This window comes from Brachyhypopomus gauderio, unplaced genomic scaffold, assembly GCF_052324685.1.
Source record: "Brachyhypopomus gauderio isolate BG-103 unplaced genomic scaffold, BGAUD_0.2 sc34, whole genome shotgun sequence".
NCBI classification, from domain to species: Eukaryota; Metazoa; Chordata; class Actinopteri; order Gymnotiformes; family Hypopomidae; genus Brachyhypopomus; species Brachyhypopomus gauderio.
Genome location: NW_027506866.1, coordinates 2150755 through 2175343, shown reverse-complemented (window position 1 = coordinate 2175343; position 24589 = coordinate 2150755). Strand labels below are relative to the sequence as shown.

The 24589-nt window shown below is 38.4% G+C and overlaps 2 long non-coding RNA genes across 2 annotated transcripts; both read right to left on the bottom strand.

Annotated features, from left to right (window-relative positions):
* Window positions 1–64: 64 nt before the first annotated feature.
* On the bottom strand, window positions 65–2104 carry LOC143485454 (uncharacterized). The gene is made up of 3 exons (XR_013122888.1): window positions 1511–2104; window positions 273–1407; window positions 65–163 (listed from the first exon to the last, which is right to left on the bottom strand). It is a non-coding gene; the product is annotated as an uncharacterized LOC143485454 (long non-coding RNA).
* A 15930-nt stretch (window positions 2105–18034) lies between these two features.
* On the bottom strand, window positions 18035–19135 carry LOC143485370 (uncharacterized). Its single transcript, XR_013122857.1, has 3 exons — window positions 19102–19135; window positions 18530–18726; window positions 18035–18119 (listed from the first exon to the last, which is right to left on the bottom strand). It is a non-coding gene; the product is annotated as an uncharacterized LOC143485370 (long non-coding RNA).
* Window positions 19136–24589: the final 5454 nt, after the last annotated feature.

Here is a 24589-nt window from a genome sequence, read left to right as displayed (position 1 = left end):
ACAGGAAGAACAAATTCATGTGCTGTAAAACAACTTTATTTTGATCAAACATGGATGTCTATTCCGGGTTTCTTGAAGTGGAATGTCAAGAAAGTTGAGGGTGTCTTGAAGTTGAGGGTGTACTCGCCAGATGCACTTGCCGCATGCAACACACGCGTTGATGCTGTGGAGAACAATTCAAGGTACACCTTACATTTTGAATAAAATCTTTCAGAAGACAAAAATACGTAACATATGTGGTGTTACGTATGTAGGCCTACTTATCAACGTACCTTCATGTAGTTGTAGCCAACAGTTGCTACACAGCCAGGGTGTACTCGCTGCATGCAACGGGCCACCGGCGTGTTCCTGCGCGCACTGTGTATGCACGCACCTTCATGATGTCTGTCAACGGCGCACTGCAAAGAACAAAGTACATGTTATATTTTGAACGAATTTATTCATGTGTACCAGCCAGGGACCCTCTTTCTTACATTTGCGGCAGGTTCATCGTTCATCGCTGCCAAGGTCAACGGGCCACCGGCGTGTTCCTGCGCGCACTGTGTATGCACGCACAGAAGTACATGTTATATTTAGAACGAATTCATTCATGTATAAATTGATTCTGTGAAAATATCACAGGCATGGGTCATAACAGAACGGGAATCCAATTCCAGCAACCATGAGAAAAATAACCAGCAACCACGACGAGAAATAAACAGAGGACTAACACGGAAACAGACATGAAATGGCAGGAGATGCGGGGCAGACCGTGACACCGGGTTTCATGATGTGCGACTGTGGAACAGAAAGAGAAGAGATTTTTGGTTATGTTCAAATAATAGTGTGTGTGTATATATATGTGTGTGTGATTGGTTGTCTGTAACGTAGCTGTGTTAACAATTGTAAAGCGCCTTGGGTATTTATTCTTTCCAGGAGCAGGCGAAGGACGTGGCGTTCTCTTCAACTCCTTTTCCTGTAGGAAACGAAGACGGAGTTCCTCAGCAAGAGTACACATAAAAACTCTCCTACTCTCTGTGGACCCCGTACATGCCGTGTACAAAACATGCGCGTTCATCGCTGCCAGGTCAAGTATGTTATAAAACACTGCAACGGGCCACCGGCGTGTTCCTGCGCGCACTGTGTATGCACGCGCCTTCTGGTCCATGATGTCAACGGCGCACTGCAAAGAACAAATACAAAGAAGTACATGTTATATTTTGCCGACCAACAGTCCGACATCGCTCCAACTGGACAGAGGACTGCTCGTAGAAATAGGATTGCTACGAATGCCATAAACTCGCTGACCGACAAACTCCAGCTGCTGTCTGTTCTGCGGGCTTCATGGACAGTGCAGTCTGTGATGATTCGCAGCATCTCCATGTCGAGCAAACACAGAAAACTCTGCAGTCTGCTTGTGATCCTACGCTGTATTAGTAAAAGTAAACAAATGACGCTAGGTAAATTACACGTACTAAATATCATTCAAACACAAGCAGAAACACTGGAAAGAAATATGAAGTTACTATACCTTTGCATGCTCTGTAGGCCCGGACGGCTCAACAAATGTTGAATTAGGCGAACAGCTGCTGACACGAGAGCGTGCGATGCCAACCTTCTCCCAAACAGTTCCATCTTTTGCCCGTACGGTTGGTGCAGGTGTGGTGTCAGCCTGTGTCCGTCTCTTCCTTGGAGGGCTCTGTTGTACCTCATCCGATGTACTGCTTCTTTCTTCATCGGATGAATCGCTGGTCAAAAAACAGGAGGGTCCTTCTCCCGCATCGGACTCACAGCAGTCCTCGTTGGTCAGCAAAGCCGCAACTTCTTGACCGGTGAACGTCCTCTGTCTTGCCATGGTGTTTTGCGTCGTCTCCACACAGGATAGTAGTGAAAATGTAAGTCGCCTGCCTTTGGGTTTCAGCTTTTATCATGACTCTGAAGAACACACCCACAACAGCGCATACTAATTATACTTTATTATAATAGGTGGCGCTTCACACATAACGCCGAAACCGAAACCGGGCTAATCCCCTGCATACACGGGAACAATAAAAGTTGATTGGACCCGTGATAATGGTTCACGGCAATCCGTGAATATCAATCAAACACAAGCATAAACACTGCAAAAAATATTATATTACTATGCTGTATGAGTAAAAATAAATAAATGACGCTAAGTTATTTACACAAACGAAATATCTTATTTACACAAACGAAATATCAGTCAAACACAAGCATAAACACTGCAAAAAATATTATATTACTATGCTGTATGAGTAAAAATAAATAAATGACGCTAAGTTATTTACACAAACGAAATATCTTATTTACACGAACGAAATATCAGTCAAACACAAGAAAACACAAAAAATATTATATTACTATGCTGTATGAGTAAAAATAAATAAATGACGCTAAGTTATTTACACAAACGAAATATCTTATTTACACGAACGAAATATCAGTCAAACACAAGCATAAACACTGCAAAAAATATTATATTACTATGCTGTATGAGTAAAAATAAATAAATGACGCTAAGTTATTTACATGAACGAAATATCTTATTTACACAAACGAAATATCAGTCAAACACAAGCATAAACACTGCAAAAAAATATTATGTTACTATGCTGTATGAGTAAAAATAAGTAAATGTAAAAATAAATATTACTTTACTATACCTTTATTACTTTGTTGCTGCTATTGAAGTGCATACACAAGAAAATCTGGGACGCTTGCTTCATACATAACGCCAATACCACGCTAATGATAATGTGTTTCACGGGAACAATATGAACCCGTGATAATGGTTGGTTCAGCCATGTAAATGTGTGGCGCTATTGAAGTGCATACACAAGAAAATCTGGGACGTTTGCTTCATACATAACGCCAATACCACGCTAATGATAATGTGTTTCACGGGAACAATATGGACCCGTGATAATGGTTGGTTCAGCCATGTAAATGTGTGGCGCTATTGAAGTGCATGCACAAGAAAATCTGAGACGCTTGCTTCATACATAACGCCAATACCACGCTAATGATAATGGTTCACCGCTCTAAATAATACTTATGTCAATATGTAGCGCTTCACACATAACGCCGAAACAGGGCTAAACTTTATTTATTTATTTTAGACTACAAACTAGACCTGGTGCACACAGACTGCACACAGACTAGACCTGGTGCACCACAGAGCTCCTGCCACAGAGCTCCTGCCTGTCGTTCTGCTCCTGTCTTGCTCTGAAATTAACATATGTATGGTCCTGCTAATTGGGCAGGAGAAGGAGGGGTGATGTCCTCAGAACCTTGAAATCTCAGGAGTTCCAGTGTTAATTACATAAATGTACTTAAACAAGAATGTTTCGTTACATCATTTTACAAGAAAATAGCAAGCTTCATCGTAAGCAAGATGCTGTCATTACGAATGGTTATTCTAAACATTTGGATAAAATGTTTAAATATAGACTAATAAAAGGTTAGGGTTATTTTTTCATTGTTTTCTGTTATTGTGGGGTCACGGTGTAGGCTACTATTGTTACCTGGAGATTCAGTGGGGTCACATATTCTGATGGCTGCCGTCAGAATTGGTGACCCCAGTTAAAAAGGCTCACCTGTACATCCCATTCATGATTTCTTTGTTGGCTGCAATGGTGAGGTACACTCTTGTTTAAGTACATTTATGTAATTAAGAGACGATAAATGTAAATATAAACATCTGTCATATTTTGGCTCATGGACACCAACAAAACGAGTAAAGAAAGTGCATCAGCGTAGTTTACGTAGCATTCGTAAAGCGTTTGTGCCTCTGAACAGAAACTGTGAAATAGCGCCCCTTGTGGTCACAAAACTCGATGGTCACAGAATCTGGTGTAACGCCGGTCTGCGTCAGAAGGACGGAAATGAAATTAATGGGGCGCACTTTATAAATATTAATATGCGTTTTAAAATTTAGATTTGGGGTAAAAAAAAATCAAGTCTTTGCAAGTAAACAGGTTCAAGTCCAATTCAAGTCCCAAGTTATTGGTGTAAAAGTCCAAGTCAAGTCTAAGTCTGAATATTTTTTCAAGTCAAGTCAAAAGTCTTAATATTAATGACTCGAGTCTGACTCGAGTCCAAGTCATGTGACTCGAGTCCCCACCTCTGATGGATACAATTCATACTTATATGATTTAAATAGAGTGAACTAATCAAAAGTTGAAATTACTCAATTTACTCAATTTAAAATTACTCAGTTGCTTTTACTTGTTAATTTAACTTTTGTTGTGATTTTGGGTTTTTTGCTTAGCACTAGCATTAGCAACAATATATTTTGCTTACCCTTTAAACATAATATAGGAATTAAATGTAACTATTGTTTTAAATGTGTCCGAGCTGTGAACCCGAGAGAGGGCCTTAGGAAATCATGATGCGTAAGGAGTATAAACGAGAAGGTGATTGCTCAAGCAGAAGTGGTGAACTAATAATGCTGACATGGGTGAAACATGAATGTATGACATCCTGATGTATGGTGACCTCGGGTCAAGCAGACAGTCCAGAGACAGGAACCATATGTATAAGAGATGTTAGGTTTGGAGACAAAGAGAGAAGTCTTGTTTGTTCGAACAACAATACCATGTAAGGCATAGAAGCAGATCTGTGAGTTTGGGGCGTGGAGAAATCGTATATAAAGACGGCATGTACAAACACTTGTTGGGTCTCTCTGATGTTAGAATGTGAGTTTTAATAAAGGCATTTTTGCTATTGCTATAATGTTGGTATGTGGTTCCTGCTACAGTATTAATCACTACACAGTTACAAATAACTTAAGAGATACTTCTGAGATTTTTTATTATTAATACTTAATTGTTATAATTATTGTAAATGAACTTCACTGACAACACTGGTTTCATAGATATGAACTTGTTTATTATCATTTGGCATCAAATAACATTTTAAACCATTACTGCTTTCAGTCAAAAGCAAAACAATGTGCTTCATACAAAAGATCAAGTGAATGACAAGACATAGGCTATAACGTGACATGAACAGAGATTCCTCAAATCAGTGCTTTTAAGCAATAAAGTTATTTTTGAGCAATAAAATGCTTGCCTTGCACAACATAAAATTAGAGAGAGAGAGAGAGAGGAAGCATTTTCATTTATTTACTTCAAACAAGCTAAAATAAACACCAACTTTACATCCTGCTGGTAGTGAGTGTATTTCTAACTAAAATTTCTGCTAAAGTCTAAGAAATCCTTTAGTTTTTTTACGACTGCTAACATGCGTTTCCCAATACTTAAGATACATTTTTAAAACTCTAAACACAGCAACACATTTACTGAATGCTAACGTTAGCAGCAAGCTAGCATTATCAGCAATCTATCCAAATTAATACATTGCTAACACATGTATAAAACAGTTCATTCCTGCCACACAATCTAATTGGTTAAGAACTGCTCTAACCGATCAGATATTTCACCATAACGCCACAGCTGTGATGAAGAATACAATAGTCGTCTTTATTTCGTGTCTGCATTATCACACACTGTTAACCCTAATAAGTTCAATCTACATTAAAAAACAGAGGTATTGAGTTGTATGGATACAATTCATACTTATATGATTTAAATAGAGTGAACTAATTAAAAGTTGAAATTACTCAATTTAAAATTACTCAGTTGCTTTTACTTGTTAATTTAACTACACAATTACAAATACCTTAAACTATTAAGAAAGAACTGCTTACAGTTAATACATCAAGTTTTTAATACTTTTACTTATGAGATTTTTTATTATTAATACTTAATTGTTATAATTATTGTAAATGAACTTCACTGACAACACTGGTTTCATAGATATGAACTTGTTTATTATCATTTGGCATCAAATAACATTTTAAACCATTACTGCTTTCAGTCAAAAGCAAAACAGTGTGCTTCATACAAAAGATCAAGTGAATGACAAGACATAGGCTATAACGTGACATGAACAGAGTTTCTATAATAAAGTTATTTTTGAGCAATAAAATGCTTGCTAACGTTAGCAGCAAGCTAGCATTATCAGCAATCTATCCAAATTAATACATTGCTAGCACATGTATACCCAGCAGGCACAGGACGTCACTTCGATGTCAGCCAGACGTTGGCCTCCAACGTTGGTCAGACGTTTAAATTTAGTTGAAAATGAAAATCGGGTTGACGTCAAAACCCGACGTCATATTAACATCAACATCCAACGTTGAGGAGACGTTGAATTCGGGTTGGTTATCAGTCAGTTATTGCTCAAAAAGTAACGTCAGGTTGACGACAAGCTCCAACGTTATATAAACGTTACATTTTAGTTGAAAATGAAAATCGGGTTGACGTCAAAACCCAACGTCAGGTTGACATCAAGATCTAACGTTATGGAGACATAAAATTAGGGTTGGTTATCAGTCAGTTAGGTTGACCTCAAACTTCACTACTGGACAGATGTTCATTTTTAGTTAGAAACAAAAGTTGGATTATCAGTCAAAAACCATCAATGTTTTTAATGTTATTTAGACATTTGACTTAAGTTGGAAATAAGTCAAGCTAACGTTACACCCCAAAGTTATCTTGACATTAAACTCTAAGAATAGATAGACATTGAATTTCAGTTGGAAATCAAAGTCAGATATTTGTCGAAAACCGATGTCAGGTTTTCATCAAGCTCCAATGTTAGACAGATGTTGAATAATGGTTGGAAATGAAAACTGGATGTTAATTTAATTAACAATATAAACCTGAGTTATTAATTTTAAGCAGAGAAGTTAACCTTTACTAATGTGTGGATTAAATGGCATATACAACAGGATATCAAAACCCTTTTATTGAAATGATATGCTTACCTTGTTTTTAAGCAGTATATTCCCAAAACAAAGTTTAGTATTCAAAAACAGTATTCAAAATAACTATCAGAACTCCACCACCAACAGAAATTACACAAACTCCACAGCAGTCTTTCAAAATAGTCCTTTAAGTTTTTTTTTTTCTGCCGCCTCCACCCACTCTATCTGGGGCATACTTTAAACAAAAGGACACAGCCGCTGCAATGTTTGCCTCCGTTGCATCCGTGGTCCTCTGGACACTTTCTGTAAGAATGAATTGCATTTGTAAATCTTTGAGTAATACAGAATACAGTAAGCAGTAAATCACCAAGTTGTAGACGTTGTTGGTGGCCATTCACATTTAATACATTCTAATGTATTAATTATTTTTTTTTAAACAAAGTTTATTTATTAGTTTTTCAATTTTAAATGTGGCATCACAACTTTAACACTTGCTACAAAGATTTCCCCCACCCACTCCCGACCCTGACAATGAAAGAATATAACCAAAAAGGAAATATAACTCAATAACTAAATAAATAATAATAATCATGGTTAAGTAAATAAATAATTACATAATATACATACGCACATACCTGCCTATGCAAATATGTGCACATTTTGACATACATACAATAATAATAATACCAACAAATAAAAATATATAAACCATATTAAACAATGATAAATTTGGAATCACTGATAGGGGGTATAATCAGAGTATTTCAGTATAAACTACTATAAGCATTAGAGGGAAGACAGTACCAAGGCATAGCTAAACAATTTTCTCAATTACTTGGCTTGCTCATTCTACTGAAGTATTAAACTGACAGAACTCAAAGACTCAACTTGAGTAAGAAAGGGCTGCCAAATTAATGAAAATCTATCTGTTGATCCCTTAAGAGTGTACCTAATCTTCTCCATATTGATAAAATACACCATATCCTTAATCCACTGTGCGAATGTTGGGGGATTCAGGTCTTTCCATTTGACCAGAATTTGTCTCCTAGCTACTAGCGTGGCAAAGGATAAAAGATTCAATTTATTATTGTTTAAAATAAGATTTTGTGTTACCACACCAAATAAAGCAAGGGGGGCCGATAAATCCAATTGTTTGTCAATAGTGTTGGAAAGCGTATCAAATATTGATTGCCAAAAATCTTGAATTTTAGGGCAGTCCCAAAACATATGTATTAGGGTGGCTTGGTTCTGCTTGCAACGATCACATGTTGTATCAGTGTCGGGATAAATACGGGACAACTTAACTTTGGTCCAGTGCAGTCGATGAAATATTTTAAACTGCATAACTTTATGTCTCGTACATATCGAGGATGAATGTATACCCTTCATCATCCTTGACCAAATTGTTTCTGTGATTTCTGTATTCAGATCTTTTTCCCACTGATCCTTGAGAGGTTCGAGATTTGTCATATTCTCTGTCATTAATAAAAAATATATGTCCCCTATCTTGCATTTTTTGGATAGAATGCAATCGATAACTAAATCTAGGCATGTATCTGGAGGTTGTGAAGGGAACTGACTTATATTAGATGATACAAAGCTACGAACCTGTAAATATCTGTAGAAATGCGTCCTGGGAATATTGAATGTCTCCACAATCTGATCAAAAGATGCAAATGAATCATTTATGAACATATCTTTGAATGAACGTATCCCATGCCTAAACCAAACACTATATGCATTATCCAGCAGGGATGGCAGAAAAACATGATTTTTTACTATGGGGGCGAGTATTGAGAACTTACTAACTTTGAAAGACTGTCTAAATTGATTCCAAATTTTTAATGAATGAATTACAACTGGGTTTGAGGTATACTTTTTCATAGGCTCTGAATATGGCCTGCCAGAATATAACAACGCACATAATGAAGTGTTTTCACAGGAACCTCTTTCCACATTCAGCCAATCAGATGCAAGAGATGTTTCATTCTGTTCCATCCAGTAGGAAATCATTTTGATATTCGCTGCCCAATAGTAAAATTGAAAATTCGGCAGTCCCATTCCTCCCTGCTCACAAGGTCTCTGTAATATAGAATTACGTATGCGTGGTTTCTTTTTATTCCAAATAAAAGAAGAGAACCTTTTATCTAAGGAAATAAAAAATGTTTTTGTTAAGAATACTGGTATACACTGAAACACATAGAGAAATTTAGGCAATACACTCATTTTTATTGTATTTATTCTGCCTGCCAAAGACATGGGTATTAAATCCCAGCGATCAAGATCTGCCTGTATAGAGGACAATAGAGGAGGAAAATTTGCAGAGAAAAGATCTTTAAACCTGTGAGTGACCCAAACACCAAGGTATTTGATTTTTTCCATGCAGATTTTAAATGGCAACGTGTGGACGAGCGAGGACTCTCTTGCTACCAGATTTATGGGCATCAACTCGCTTTTTTGTGTATTCACTTTATACCCAGAAATCTTGCCAAATTCAGAAAGGAGATTAAGAACATAAGGAAGAGACGTAAACGCATCAGACAAATAAAGCAACATGTCGTCTGCGTACAGTGAGACTTTATGCTCCCCATCTGCCCTATTGATACCTTTAATGTCCTTATTACTACGTAGTGCTATGGCTAACGGTTCCATTACTATCGCAAAAAGAAGGGGAGACAGTGGTGATCCCTGTCTTGTCCCTCGTGTAAGTGTAAAATATGGTGATATGTTGTTATTAGTCTGGACTGCTGCCATTGGCAGTTTGTAAAGAATCTTTATCCATGATATAATACTTGGCCCAAAACCAAATGCTTCAAGCGTGTAGAATAGAAAGTCCCACTCCACCCGATCAAATGCCTTCTCGGCATCTAAGGATATAACCACTTCTGGTCTGTCAGGTGGAGAGGGACTATATATTATGTTATACAATCGTCTAATGTTGAAGGTGGAATATCGATTTTTTACAAAACCTGTTTGATCTGGTGAGATTATAGTTGGGAGAACAGGTTCGAGACGACGTGCAATCATTTTTGCAAATATTTTATTGTCCACATTAAGTAGAGAAATAGGACGATAAGAGCCACACTCCTGTTTATTTTTACCTTTTTTCTGAATAAGAGATATAGTAGCTTGTCGCATTGTTTCAGGCATTAATCCAGTCAACAAAGAGTCATTATATACAGAAGTTAAAAGAGGGGCCAATTGATTTGAGAATTTTTTAAAGAAATCGGCTGAATACCCATCTGGGCCAGGCGATTTACCCCCTTGCATACTTCTAATGGCTTCCTCGATTTCTCTAATCGAAAATGGAGACTCCAATTCAGCCTTTTTTAATGGATCTATACGGGGAATCTCTAAATTTTGAAAAAATGACTTAATTAGGCATTCGTTCTTTTGTGACTCTGACGTGTATAGGTTACAGTAGTACCTCATAAATCGCGAGTTAATTGCAGCATGATCGATACAGACTGCACCGGATTCGTCCCTGACTTCTGAAATTGTGTGTCTCGCTGCTTTCCTACGCAGCTGGTGGGCTAGAAGTTTCCCTGATTTCTCACCATGTTCATAGTATGTATGGCGGGCTCTTACCAAAAGATTCTCCACTTTTTGTGTAGTCAACAAATTGAATTCCTTTTGAAGTACTAAACGTTCCTTAAAGCCCTCGTCAGAGTGTAATGTTGCCAACTGAGCATCAAGATCGCCAATTTGTCTAATCAGTTCATTAATACGGTTATTCCTAATTTTTCGTGACTGTGCATTATAGGAAATAATCTGACCTCTTAAATATGCTTTAAGTGTTTCCCAAACTACTGACGGTGACATATTAGGTGTTTGATTAATTTCTAGAAAAAAATCTATCTGTGAGGAAACAAAATCTAAAAAATGTTTATCTGAAAGTAAAAGTGAGTTAAGCCGCCATGGTCTATAAACTGGTTTCATGGCTGGAAAATTAAGCTTCAATCTATGAGGAGCATGATCAGATATTACAATTGGATGATAATCACATTCCTGAACTAGAGGGAGTAGACCCTTATCCATAAAAATATAATCAATACGTGAATATGTTTTATGAACAGCTGAATAAAAGGAATACTTGCGAGCCATGGGATTAAGAAAACGCCAAACATCAGCAACACCATAGGTATCGAGAAATAGTTTAACTGTGTGGGCCGATTTAGAAATTACCATATCTCTAGCAGAACTACGGTCCAATCTAGGTGACAACACACAGTTCATGTCTCCAGCCATAATCAGACGATGTTCATTTAAATCTGGTAATCGAGAGAATAAATTTGTGAAAAATGCAGCATCATCCCAGTTAGGGGCATACACGCTGACCAGAACAACTGGCATGTCATATATTTTGCCAGTAACAATGACATATCGGCCCTTTGGATCTCTGTCAATCTGGGAAGGAACAAAAGGCACATGTTTACTAATTAGAATTGCCACCCCTCTTGATCTAAATTGAAACCTTGAATGATAAACTTCACCCACCCATCTACTATATAAATGAGCTTGTCTAGATGTATCTAAGTGAGTTTCCTGAAGGAAAGCAATGTCCACCTTTAACTGATGTAAATGTGTAAGAATTCTCTTTCGCTTTACAGGATGATTTATGCCTTTAACGTTCCAGCTTACAAATGAAATTGGGCTTGCCATCTTCCCTCCTATTCTCACACTCTGAGCCATAATTCAAGATTACACACATCCCTTATTAACCCCCTATCATTGTATGAGACTAAAAAATATATTAGATAAACTATAATAGAAATCATATAAAAAAATACAAATAAACATTGAGACATTTTCAAATCCCTCATTCCCACTTCCTTCTTACCCACAATAACCGATTGAACCCCCTCCCCACTATAATTGTATCCACACAATGTGCTTATATTGGGAAACTATTAAGCTCGAAACTAAGCTCTCCAAAACATATGAACTTTTAGACGTACAATATCAAGTCAAACATAACATCCCTTGTTTTCACAGTATATTAATAAACTTACTCCAACCTTATACTCTTTACAAATGAACTCACCTCAGGAAGATCCATACTTTGACCTTACTTATGCATTTTTTGCCCAAGACCTATTCTCATACCTCTCATGAGAAGTAAAACAATGTCCTGCTGGGTCCCGTCCGCTCAAGTAAACACAGTCAAAGACAGTCTCTCCTTTAGGTTAGGAAAGTACGACCCGACGGCGTATGGTTATTTTGTAATGTCTTGTGCGATGTACTTCTGAGCTTCATCCGGCGAAGTAAAAATCTTCTCCACTCCGTTGTAGGTGATTCGAAGCTTTGCCGGGTGAAGTATGCCAAAGCGAAGCCCCTCAATGCCACGCAGCTGCTGTCTGATGCCATTGAAGGCTGCTCGTGCACGAGCTACCTTGGTCGTGTAGTCCGGGTACACAGAGATGGTCAAGTTATTCACTGTCACACGTTTCCTCTCTCTGGCCAGGCGCAGGATATTAGAGCAGTCATGAAAATAATGTAGACGCGCAACTATAGCTCTAGGAGTTGCCCCTTGCTTCGGTGGTGGCTGTAGAGTGCGGTGCGCTCTATCCAGTAGAGGGGCCTTTTCTAGCTGGAAGGCATCCTTCAGGAGCACGGAGACTGCCGCAACGCTGCAGCTGCCCGTGCTCTCCGGCACACCTATTATCCGGATATTGTTACGCCTGGATCTACCTTCCAAATCTTCACATTTGTTCTCCAAAGCCACCACCTGGGTTGAAAGTTGTTGAACTGTATGCTGCAATGCCACAACATCATCCGAGCACCCAGAAAGCCCCTTTTCCATCTGTTCCATAGTGTTTTCCATCGCCGCTACCTCCTTCCTTACCGCGGTCTTAAAATTAGAAATGTCCGTTTTTGCCGCTTGCATCTCTTGTTTAAGAGCGGACATTTCGCCTTCAAACACCGCTCGAATCTCATCTTTGAAGATACTCGCAAAATCTTCTCGTAGCGCCGCCACAAGTTCGTCCTTGAAGGCCATGATTTGGGAGGGGCTTACCGTCTCCCCAGGTGTTTGAACAGGGTCGGCTGGATCACCCGAATCCCGGGGGGATGATGGCGCATCAGCCTTAGCAGGCCCAGATTTAGACATAGTAGCAGCTCGTCCTTTAGCGGTTTTACTGGCCATGACTTGCCTTCCCCTTCCGTTGGATATACAAATTGGATGTAAATTAAGAGACTTCTGGACTATATTACGTCGATATATCACTTAAATGATTAAAAGTTTGAAGAGCTCTGCACGACGCGACCTACTCCATCGCTTGCTCACTAGCGCCCCCCCTAATGTATTAATTAAAACTAATTCTTAGTCCAGCTGGCTAAATTTAGGCATAATTATGTGAATGCCAGCAGCTTCCTTTTTTCAAGATAACAAAGAATGTAATCGGGTTTTTCTAGTATCCGCATGTTTATACTAAGAAAAGGATATATGCTTTTCACCTGTGACAACAGTGAAGAGACGAAGCTTGGTAAAGGCATGTTTGCCTTTCCCCCCCTTCATGTTGAAATTGGCCATGACCTCATTTGTCATCAACCTATGGACAGAAAAAGGCAGCATTTAACAATCAAAATGGTGAATGTCATCAAAAGTCAACAGGTTTTGTTATGTACTGTAACTGACATTTAATTGACAATGAAATAAAAGCTTACTTCTCCATAACCCTCTTCACATTGTCTTTCAAGTGTACTCCTCCCACCTTGGACAAGCCATTAATCTGAAATTAGAGGAATAAAAATCAAAAATAGTATATCCCCATTAACACACAGTGACAAACAATGAACAATAGAAATAATCATTATAATCAGAGGCGGTCTTTGCATAGAGGCGTGGCTAGGCAATTGCCTTGGGCCCCTCCCACTGCAGCCCACTGTAGGGGCCCCCTGATTAGCTAACTTATTTCTCGCATATTAATGTTGATGGGCCCCCAAATTGCTAAGTCCGCCACTGATTATAATATTTATTTACATTTATTTATTTACACTACAGTAAGTATGGTCTTACCAGTTTCTGCTTTTCCTCAAGGGATTCAAGAGATTTCTCAAGGAGGTTTAGGGCCTCAAGTGTTGAAGCCTGTGCAGGAATCTTTGAGTCTTCGCACCTTTGTGCAACTCCAGACTGTGTCTTCAAATTGCGGACTTCCTCACGGATATCAACAAGCAGCTCCATGACTTTTCTCTGAAATTCTAATGCATTGAAAAAAAATTGATCAAAATTAGAAATATTATCAAGGCACAGTCTTGTGCTGCCATTCAGTGCTCAGCAGAGATGTATAGTAACAAAGTAGAACTACTTTGCTACTGTACTTAAGTACTAAAATGCTGTATCTGTACTTTACTGGAGTATTATTTTTACATTTTATTTTTAAAATAGTACTTAATTTAACATTTTTTGCATTTTACAAAAATGCAAAGTCAGCTATCCACTTACTTGCTTCTGGCATTGGGTATGGGACGTGTTTTTTCTGTGTTGATGGAGTCTGCTGTACAGAGCATGTTGCTTCTGTAGACTGCTGAACAAAAGGTGATTTTGATCTTCTTTGTTCTTTTTTCTGAGACTGGCCTCCATGGCAAGATGATCTAGTCTCCATTTCTGAGGTGGGCTCCTGAATTTGCAGAGGAGCTAATAGAATCATAGAGGAAATTTAATAACAGACAAATACTTTTTCATTTTAGGACTCATTTATGGATAACTTATTTCTCTAACACAAAATACCATTGCAGGTAAATAAAAGTCAATTTTCTTTTTCCTTGTAGTAAGAGCAATACTCATTCTCCAAAATGAAGTATATGCTGTACTCTGAGCAGCAACCCAATGCTCTTTTGCTTACTGGTCATTAATTTCAGTATTTACCCACTAAATGCAAACACACAGCTCTGAGGGGAACTACTGTGTAGTGACAGTAACAAAACTGTTACACATATTAGCAAACTGAGGCTAGAATCAAACACTGAATCTCAAATTAATGTGTTGTTGTGTTTGTGCATCTCACTTGCATATACAACTCTATGTATATGAACCCAGATAATCACTTTAAGACCAAATATTTCTAAAATTCAATTTAAGATACAGACCTGAAGAATCCCTTGATCTAAGGTGAGGTGAGGAAGAAGGAGAACCCTGTTCACTTGAAGTCTGTTTCCTCCTAATGGGTGTAAATGGAGAGCCAGAACTTGATGATGATGACGACGAGTTTGCCTTTTTGGAGTATAGTGTAGATTTTCTCTCTTGAAGAGGTTCCAGTTTCCTTGGAGGAGCAGGAAGTTCTAGCTCTGTTAACAAAAAATCTTATTTCTCAATTGATGTATTGTCAAACAAAAACAAAGGCAATATGTATGTAATTGTAACTGTCACATTTTTTGTTGTTTTCATTTATATGCTCTTATGACACCTAAAAATAACTAACCTTTATTACTCTTGGGATGTTGACCATTTCCTTGATAAACATCATCAAATTCTACCTCACTGTCAGAAGCATCATCTAATTCAATAGACAAATTACGGAAAAGATTATATGCAATTTATGAAGGAAATACCACTGCTCACAACGCAAAAAAATGTAAGATGTCAAATAAATAAGGCAAAGTTAAAGATCAGGAAGATAACTCAGCAATACCTTAGACAGTGTAGCTCCAATTAAAACAAAATTAATTAGGGAGAAAAAGCTATCACCATGGTATGACGAACACACTCGTCTTCTAAAACAGGCAGCTCGAGCAGCGGAGCGAAAATGGAAATCCACCTCACTAGAAGTGTTTAGAATCACATGGAAAGACGCCATAGTCAAATATAAACATGCCCTAATAAAAGCTAGAGCCGCATACTATTCGACACTAATAGAAAACAACAAGAATAACCCTAGATTTCTCTTCGCGACGGTATCTAAACTAACAAGAAATATCAACGACACTAGTTCTAACACAGCACTTACACACACTAGCGATGAATTTTTAAACTTTTTCAATAATAAAATAGATAATATCCGACTACAGAGTCATAATACATCGCAGCCTAACCTCCAATCCAACCCCAGTAGTTCAGCTATTAGTAACAATGCATCCAAAAATATTACTGAGCTAAATATCTTCAATCCTATATCGCAAAAAGAGCTCACAACATTGATTAATTCGTCTAAGCCTACATCATGTATATTTGACCCAGTTCCAACCCGTCTATTTAAAGACCTACTCCCAGCCACTGCAGGGCCCTTACTTAATATGATTAACTCCTCCCTTAACCTAGGTTACATGCCCAAACAATTAAAATGCGCCGTAATTAGACCCTTGATTAAAAAACAGAATCTCGATCCGCAGATTTTAGCCAACTATAGACCCATTTCTAATCTCCCATTTATCTCTAAAATTTTAGAAAAAGCAGTTTCCAATCAGTTAAACCACTATCTCCAATCAAATAGTATCCATGAAAAGTTCCAATCAGGATTTAGACCAAACCACAGCACTGAAACAGCTTTACTCAGGGTAGTGAATGATCTACTAATATCGGCCGATAATGGGCTCGTCTCGTTCCTTATACTGTTGGATCTTAGTGCAGCTTTTGATACTGTAGACCACAACATTTTGCTGGATAGACTAGAAAACACAGTAGGTATTAAAGGAGTCGCACTCTCCTGGTTTAGATCATATTTAACTGACCGCTTCCAATGTGTAAGTGTTAATAATAAAACCTCTAAATCTGTGCAGGTTAAATATGGTGTCCCACAAGGGACAGTCCTAGGACCACTTCTATTCACACTGTACATGTTACCCTTAGGCGAAATTATGCATAAGCATGACATCAGTTTCCATTCCTACGCAGACGACACTCAGCTATATTTATCGGCAAAACCCGATGATTTAGGCGCAAACAGTAAGATTGAGAAATGTGTAGAAGAGATAAAACATTGGATGGCATGTAACTTTCTAGCACTAAATGCCGATAAAACAGAATTGATAATAGTTGGGTCTAGGGCTGCGAGAGACAAGATACATAATGCAGCATTGAATCTACATTCTTTTACTATAACCCCCAGCGCAGAGGTAAAGAACTTGGGCGTCACAATAGACCCAGATCTCTCGTTCGATACACATATTAATAATATAACTAGGGTAGCGTTCTTTCACTTGCGCAACATTGCCAAAATTAGAAACATATTAAATATTAGTGATGCAGAAAAACTAATCCATGCATTCATATCCTCTCGTTTAGATTATTGCAACAGTCTCCTAGCTGGATGTTCTGGTAAATCGATAAACAAACTCCAGCTGGTTCAGAACGCAGCAGCACGAGTTTTAACAAAAACTAAAAAGTTTGATCACATTAGTCCCGTACTATCGTCATTACACTGGCTGCCAATTAGATTCCGTATTGACTATAAAATACTTTTATTAACATATAAAACGCTGCATGGCTTAGCTCCAGACTATCTTAGTGAACTTATTGAACAATATAACCCAGCGCGTTCACTTCGCTCGCAGGACGCAGGGTTATTAACTGTTCCTAGGATCAAAAAGATCACAGCAGGTGGAAGAGCCTTTTCTTTTAAAGCTCCACAATTGTGGAATAATCTTCCTGCCTCTATTCGGGACTCAGACACAGTCTCAATGTTTAAAACTCGATTAAAGACTCATCTGTTTAGTTTGGCCTTTGATTAATCTGTTACATATTTACTACATCTCGTATCTTTTCTCCGAGGTTCACCTGGAGAGTAACATTGCAGTCGGAGCCTACAATACCAGCATCGCTGCTCCGACACGGAATGAAAGCCTGGCGTTCATCAACAGACATTTACAGTGACAATATCATAACCCAGAACTTTCATTTTTACCTTTACTTAGTCTGATTGTGTGATTTGTGTGTGACTTGTGTATTTGTCTGTATTTTGTGTAATCTGTGTGTTAACGGGCCGCCCAATGGAGGATGGGTTCCCTTTTGAGTCTTGGTTCTCCCGAGGTTTCTTCCTATTCCCCACTATCTTAGGGAGTTTTTCCTCGCCACTGTCGCCCTTGGCTTGCTCATTAGGGTTCTGGACCCGTAGTATTGTTAACCTTTTAAATCCTGTAAGGCGCTTTGTGACAACATGTGTTGTGAAAAGCGCTATACAAATAAACTTTGATTGATTGATTGATTGATAACTACTAGAAATTGATAGATACCGTTGTAGAGGATGACAGATAAGACAGCGAGAGATACATGTATGCATAGATGGATGCAAAAAAAACCTACCTGTCAAACAATCCTCAAACGTCTTAGTTTTTCTTCTTCGCTTTGCTTCAGGACTTTCTTCAACTTCTGCACTACTCGTGAAGTCACAATTGTCACATTCGTTGAAGTCATCTATAAGTCACAAATAAGAACAAACAGCAAAGCAACAAGTCTGTTAATGCATAACACTGATATGGCAGGTGTATCTTGTGACAAAGCATGTAACAGGCATAAACAGGGGCTGAAATTATTTTTTCCCTGTCATGAATGCCCTCCTGTCCCGCCTCCATTCCAGGTTTTCCCTTCGTGTCTCCCTGTTCCCTAATCCTGTCCATGTTTTGTTTCTAGTCTCTCTTGTTTTCGTTAGCCATGTGCCTGTGTGTTTTTTTTTTTTTTTTACAGTTCACACCACTCGTTGTTTCAGATTTTTTTGTAACTACCACATCATTTAAGGTGGGCTGTAGAGGCAAATCTTGTAACTCTGACTAAAGAATGTTATTTTTTGTAAAACTTAGGCCCTGTTAACATGTAACTGTACCTACCAGATCTCATCTTCTCTTTTAGAAGGGGAAACTTTCTCCAACCATCAGATGGTTTGCGACGGTCATTCCGATACCTTGTTGCATTTGCAGCATTTGGCCAGTACAGTAACATGTTTTGTGTGTCTACCCAGCTGTCTGGCACTGTTCCTTCTTCTTGCCTTTTCTTCTCTTGCCACACTGCCCTAACCCAAGCCATCCTGAAACACCACAAACTGGCATAAATTAAAACATGCATTTAAAAACAGAAATAAATGTATAGATAACTCAAAGCAAACATCCTTTGTTGCTAAGAAAATAATACTGCCATTACAGTTTCTCAAAAACAGGCTAATCTATGTCACTTCCCATAAAACAAAAATATAAACAACTTTTTACATAAAAAATACTAGGGATATATCAAACTACCCAGCACCCAAAAGTCTGTGGGAGCACAGTGGATGCACTGGCAAAAAAAAGAAGTTACAAAACATGGCATCATCACAATTTCACCTCTGTGTACGCATTATATCTGATGAAAATGCCCAGTTAAGTCAATTGTGGCCATGCAATTCATGGAGGACACTTAAACTGACCAGTGATACTGATATGCAGAAGTGCCAACATCCGTTCAACAGACGATGCTGAGAAACTAAAGTGAGCACAGTGTTGTTTTCACGTATTTACAGCACAATTCGGCAGTCTAAATACCGCCTATTCTTTTTTTCCCCACCTATTTTGTGTCGTGCCACTACATGTTTGGCTATGGCCCTAAAAACCATAAGTGGTATGTATAGTTCCAGATAAAGACACCAATGCAGAGCCTTGGGGAAACCAAACACTTATGTTGTTAATCACAGGGGAAGTAATATATATTTTACGATTAAGTTGTTGAATGACAAATAGGTACATGAACCAAAAATGCATTTTAGATTGTAGTAGTATTATTACTACAAATGAATCAGTAAATACCCTTTTATTCTTTTCTCTCCATGCTGTGCAGTAAAGGCATAAGCACGTATCCTGTTTGATAGGGAAGACAAGCCACTTTACGGTTCATTTCTTCAACCTTAAGAAGCCTGCGATGTTTCTGTACTCTCTCCAAGTTTCTGACGAACACAACATTAATAAGCTTGGAGTCACAAGGTACAGTAAAAAAGCTTTCCAGGCTCTTTTGTGAAATGATCTCGCATAACAAGCTGCCATCATCACGTTTTTCTTTTACAAATGCGAAGTCTTCATTGTGTAAGAGGAAACATCCATTTCTCTTTTTTACTGAAACAAAATGCCAACTTTTGTTTGTCATCTTCTGTGTGTGGCTTTCTGCCCTCTCGAGTTCAAAAAGTCTCTTTGCAACTTGACTGATGGGATTCTTGGCATTTCTTACTAATTTCTTCAGACTGTGTAGATAATTTTCAAAAGGAAATGCAGATATGTCATTGAGAGAACACTGGAAATGTCTAGTGTCATCTGACAGATGTTTCAAGTTATGAACATTATACACCAAAAATGATGTTGTGTATACAGTTGTGATCAAATTTATTCAACCCCCAATGCTGCGAAGGGTTTTATGAAATTCAGTGCACATTTGTAATTGTGTTCATAATGAAATCTTACAAGGACTTGTTAAAGAACTAAATGCAACTAAGATAGCATCAATTTTTTTTGTCATAAAGTATTAAATGGCCTTTTTGTGATTTCTTCATTGACACAATTATTCAACCCCTTTACGACTACCACTCCTAAGAACAGAGGTTCATTCCAGTGTTTTCCATCAGGTATTGAAAACATCTGTGGATGTCAACGAGCAGCAGTCAAGCATGATAAGCACCAATTAGGCAGATTTAAAAGGACTGTGATACTCAGCTCCTTCTAGACATCTACTGGTGTGTTTCCAAGCATGGTGAAGGCAAGAGAATGGTCCCAGAAGACAAGAGAAGAGGTTATTGCTCTTCACAAGAATGGCAATGGATATAAAAAGATTGCGAAGTTGTTAAATATTCCAAGAGACACTATCGGAAGTATCATTCGCAAGTTCAAGTTTAAGGGCACAGTGGAAACGTTACCTGGTCGTGGCAGAAAGAAGATCCTGACCGCGACTGCTGTGCGCTACCTGAAGCGTAATGTGGAGAAAAATCCCCGCGTGACTGCTAAGGAACTGAAAAAAGACCTGTCAGATGTGGGCACTGAAGTTTCAGCTCAGACAATAAGGCGCGCACTGCATAACGAAGACCTCCATGCCAGAATGCCCAGACGCACCCCCTTGCTGACTCCAAAGAACAAGAAAAGTCGACTGCAGTATGCCAAAAGTCATGTGGACAAGCCACAAAGGTTTTGGAACAGGTTTTGGAAACTAAATTAGAACTGTTTGGGACAATGGACCAGCGCTATGTTTGGAGAAGGAAGAACCAGGCTTATGAACAAAAGAACACCTTGCCTACTGTGAAGCATGGCGGGGGGTCAATTATGCTTTGGGGCTGTTTTGCTTCTAATGGTACAGGAAAGCTTCAACGTGTGCAGGGTACCATGAATTCCCTTCAGTACCAGGAGATCTTGGAGGAAAATGTGATGGAGTCAGTCACAAACCTGCGGCTTGGGAGACGTTGGACCTTCCAACAGGACAATGATCCGAAGCACACATCCAAGTCCACTAGAGCATGGTTGAACATGAAAGGCTGGAACATTCTAGAGTGGCCATCGCAATCACCAGACTTAAATCCAATTGAGAACCTCTGGTGGGACCTAAAGAAGGCAGTTGCAGTGCGCAAGCCTAAGAATGTGACTGAACTGGAGGCTTTTGCCCATGAAGAATGGGCTAAGATACCCATAGGTCGCTGCAAGACACTTGTGTCAAGCTATGCTTCACGCTTGAAAGCTGTCATAACTGGAAAAGGATGTTGTACTAAGTACTAAAAAATAATGTCACTAGGGGGTTGAATAAAACTGATAATGATGTGAGCACAGTAAAGACATTTGTGGTTATTCCATCATAAATATTATGTTATGTTTGTCTAATTTATAAGTGCCTCTTTGATATAATTGTAAATAAGATGACTGAAATGATCAAAAACAATGTCAAACTGGCCAAAACACTTTATTTCAGTGGGGGTTGAATAAATTTGATCACAACTGTATATGCTTGCAGTTGTCTACAAAATAGTTTAATAGCTGTTGAGCATAGTCCATGTAAGCAGCACGCTTCCTCTCACAGGAGTCCAGAAGAATCGATACAGCTACTGTTAGGCACAAAAAATGCTCATATACATTGCTGTGCAACACCTTTTTCAAAACTACAGGTCCAGTATAGAGAAGGAATTGCCTAAACTCTGTAGCTTTCCATCGATCTAGTTCTGTTAGTGGTCTGGGTTGCCGAGCAAATTCAATTGGCAGCTTTCCAGATAGAGACACAAGAAGAGTTGAAATCTCACCTACTTGTCTAACTGACAGTCTACATTCAGGTGGTCCTTGTTTTAAAAAGCACAGCAGTCTTTTCACAACCCCAAGACATACTAAATGCATATAGTCCAGAGGAAAATCTCTGACACACCTAATTCCTACATTAAGTAAAGGGGTCACTCCAACCTGATGATCAACATAAAGTCTTTTAGAGAAATCTCTATCAGTTCTTAATGGGTATTCTCCCAAGAACACAACTCTTTTGTTATTATACTCTCCCTTAATTGTACATCTTTCACAGCAATGGTAGCCAGTGTGTCCTTTTACACATTTTAAGTATGCTCGAGCAGGAGCATCACACACAAAAGCTTTGATCCGCACATGGATTATTTTGCTATCTACTGTGATTTGCTTTCTCTGCAGTTCTGCATATTCCGCTAAGAAGTCTTCAAGAAAATCATCAACAGAGCTAGGTTTTGATCTGCCATAAAAAACTGCCACTACAAATGGTTCAAAATCACCAAAACAACAGAGGATTGGCCATAACTGGGCATTGGATGATTTGAAAAGAGGAACTCCATCAATGTTCACCAATAGATCCACAAAGTTTGAACGTTTCAAAAATGATTTGTTCTGGGAAAGAATTTTTACAACAGAGCATTCAATCCCCAAGTAAACATACTGTCCACCACATTTGTCCTCAGTCTGGATTCGGCGGGGTGTTTTCAATAATGTCCTAGAATCCTTTGGTACTTCTAAACCTTCATCCCTCAAAATACCCAGCAGTTCATCAATTTGGCTTCTTCCACATGTACTTCTTGTAGCCCAAGAAGCAAGCTTTTCCTGAAAGGTTACCTCATCTTCTTTGGCAGATTGAGTGTGTTCTTCAGAATCAGTTGACACATTTGCTCTATATCCAAAATCTGAATCTGCATCACCAGGTTCAACCGTTTCATTTGAGGTACCGTTTCCCTCTGGTGTTAAAACTTCATTTTCTACATCACACTGATTGAAATCTACATTTTCAGGGCAATCATCTTCACTGCTACATTCCAGGGCAATTGCTGCAGCTTCTGATCGAATTTTTCGCCAGCGCCTCAGATAAGACATGCCATTTTCTACAAAAATGACAAATCCAGTAGTTAGGTCTACAATAAAACTAGTTTCAGAATTCAAGTGTTAATTTAACCAACAAACCCATAAAATGTAAACAGGTTAATTTATTTTATGAGAATATTTACCCTTAACTACCAGTAACAGCATTTGAAAGTCCATATCTATTCAAAGACATAAGACATAAGGCTGCTGCAATTTGGCGACATAATCAATTACGTTGACAGCAATAAGTAGTGTTTATTAATACTTTTACTTTACTCAAATAAACCAACACCAATCCGTTTTTAACAGCTTTCATAAGGATTAAGTACATTTTGTATTACAAGAAATAGAAAAACAAAAACCTGTAGTACAATGGACATACTGTACAAAGAAAATCAAATCCATTGAACACGCCATTTGCAATACGCCCGGCGCAAAGTTGAGAGGCACTCTGATAAAAACTACGCTTCATACATTTTGGCGGGAAATGAGCTCTACGGCCTGACGCTGTTGGGAAAAATGGTTGCTGCCCTGGCTGTACAGAGACTCGGTCAATGCAAAACGCGCGAAAGTATTTGAACTTACCCACCGCCAAGTTAACAACTTAAAGCTACCCACAGCATCACTCAATACTAACAAATTTGAATGAACTTTATAGCACAATTCACACTTTTTCTTTTCTTTCATTTTAACTACCACATCCCACCTTCCATAACGCAATTTACACCATTCACGGAGGCTTCTGTTATTTTGTCTTGAGCAATATGAGAACTCTGGCAAAAGCCACAGTGAATTTATTCCTATTGTTGATTTTACAAACTACACCCGACCAAATTTTACATTATTCTTATGCAAGCCTTGCAATACCATGAAGTCAAACTTTAGCTAGCTAATATATTCACTAATAGCTATAGCTATTTTAGGCTATGAATGGCGCCAGTTAACCAAAAAGCAACTGCTGAGAACTAAAGTATCACATAAAACGCGAGCTCAACAGCCATGTCCCATAAAATAAAAAACCAATACCAAAATGAATTTATATATTTTCCTCACCTTCGTTCACCTTCACCGTCCACAAACTCAGAACTCGCTACCGTGAACTGTGCGTGAAGTCCGACAGGTGCACCTTAGTCCTGTATCTTTCCGCCGCATCACTTCAGAGTGGAGGGACTAGTTCTGTTGCCTGACAACTGACATTGCTTTCAAATGTTTTAAATTAGATGTCAAACGTCCAAGTCAAGTATAATAATATTATATCAATCTTATATCATTTATAATCTTATACATACTCATATTAATATCAGTATTTGATAATGTTAAAATGTCACGTCTAGCAGAAGTTATGATTCCGACGTTTACCAGACGTTGGGTTTTGGTTAACATAACCCACAACTAATTGTTTGTATTTAACATAAATTTGACATAAGAATGCAATGTTTGAGTGACGTTGGATTTTGGTTACGTATCATTACGACACAAAAACAACAAAATACCAGCGTCTAATGATGTTAGAATGTAACGTCGAGTAGACGTTAAGATTCCGACGTTTACCAGACGCTGGGTTTTGGTTAACATAACCCACAACTAATT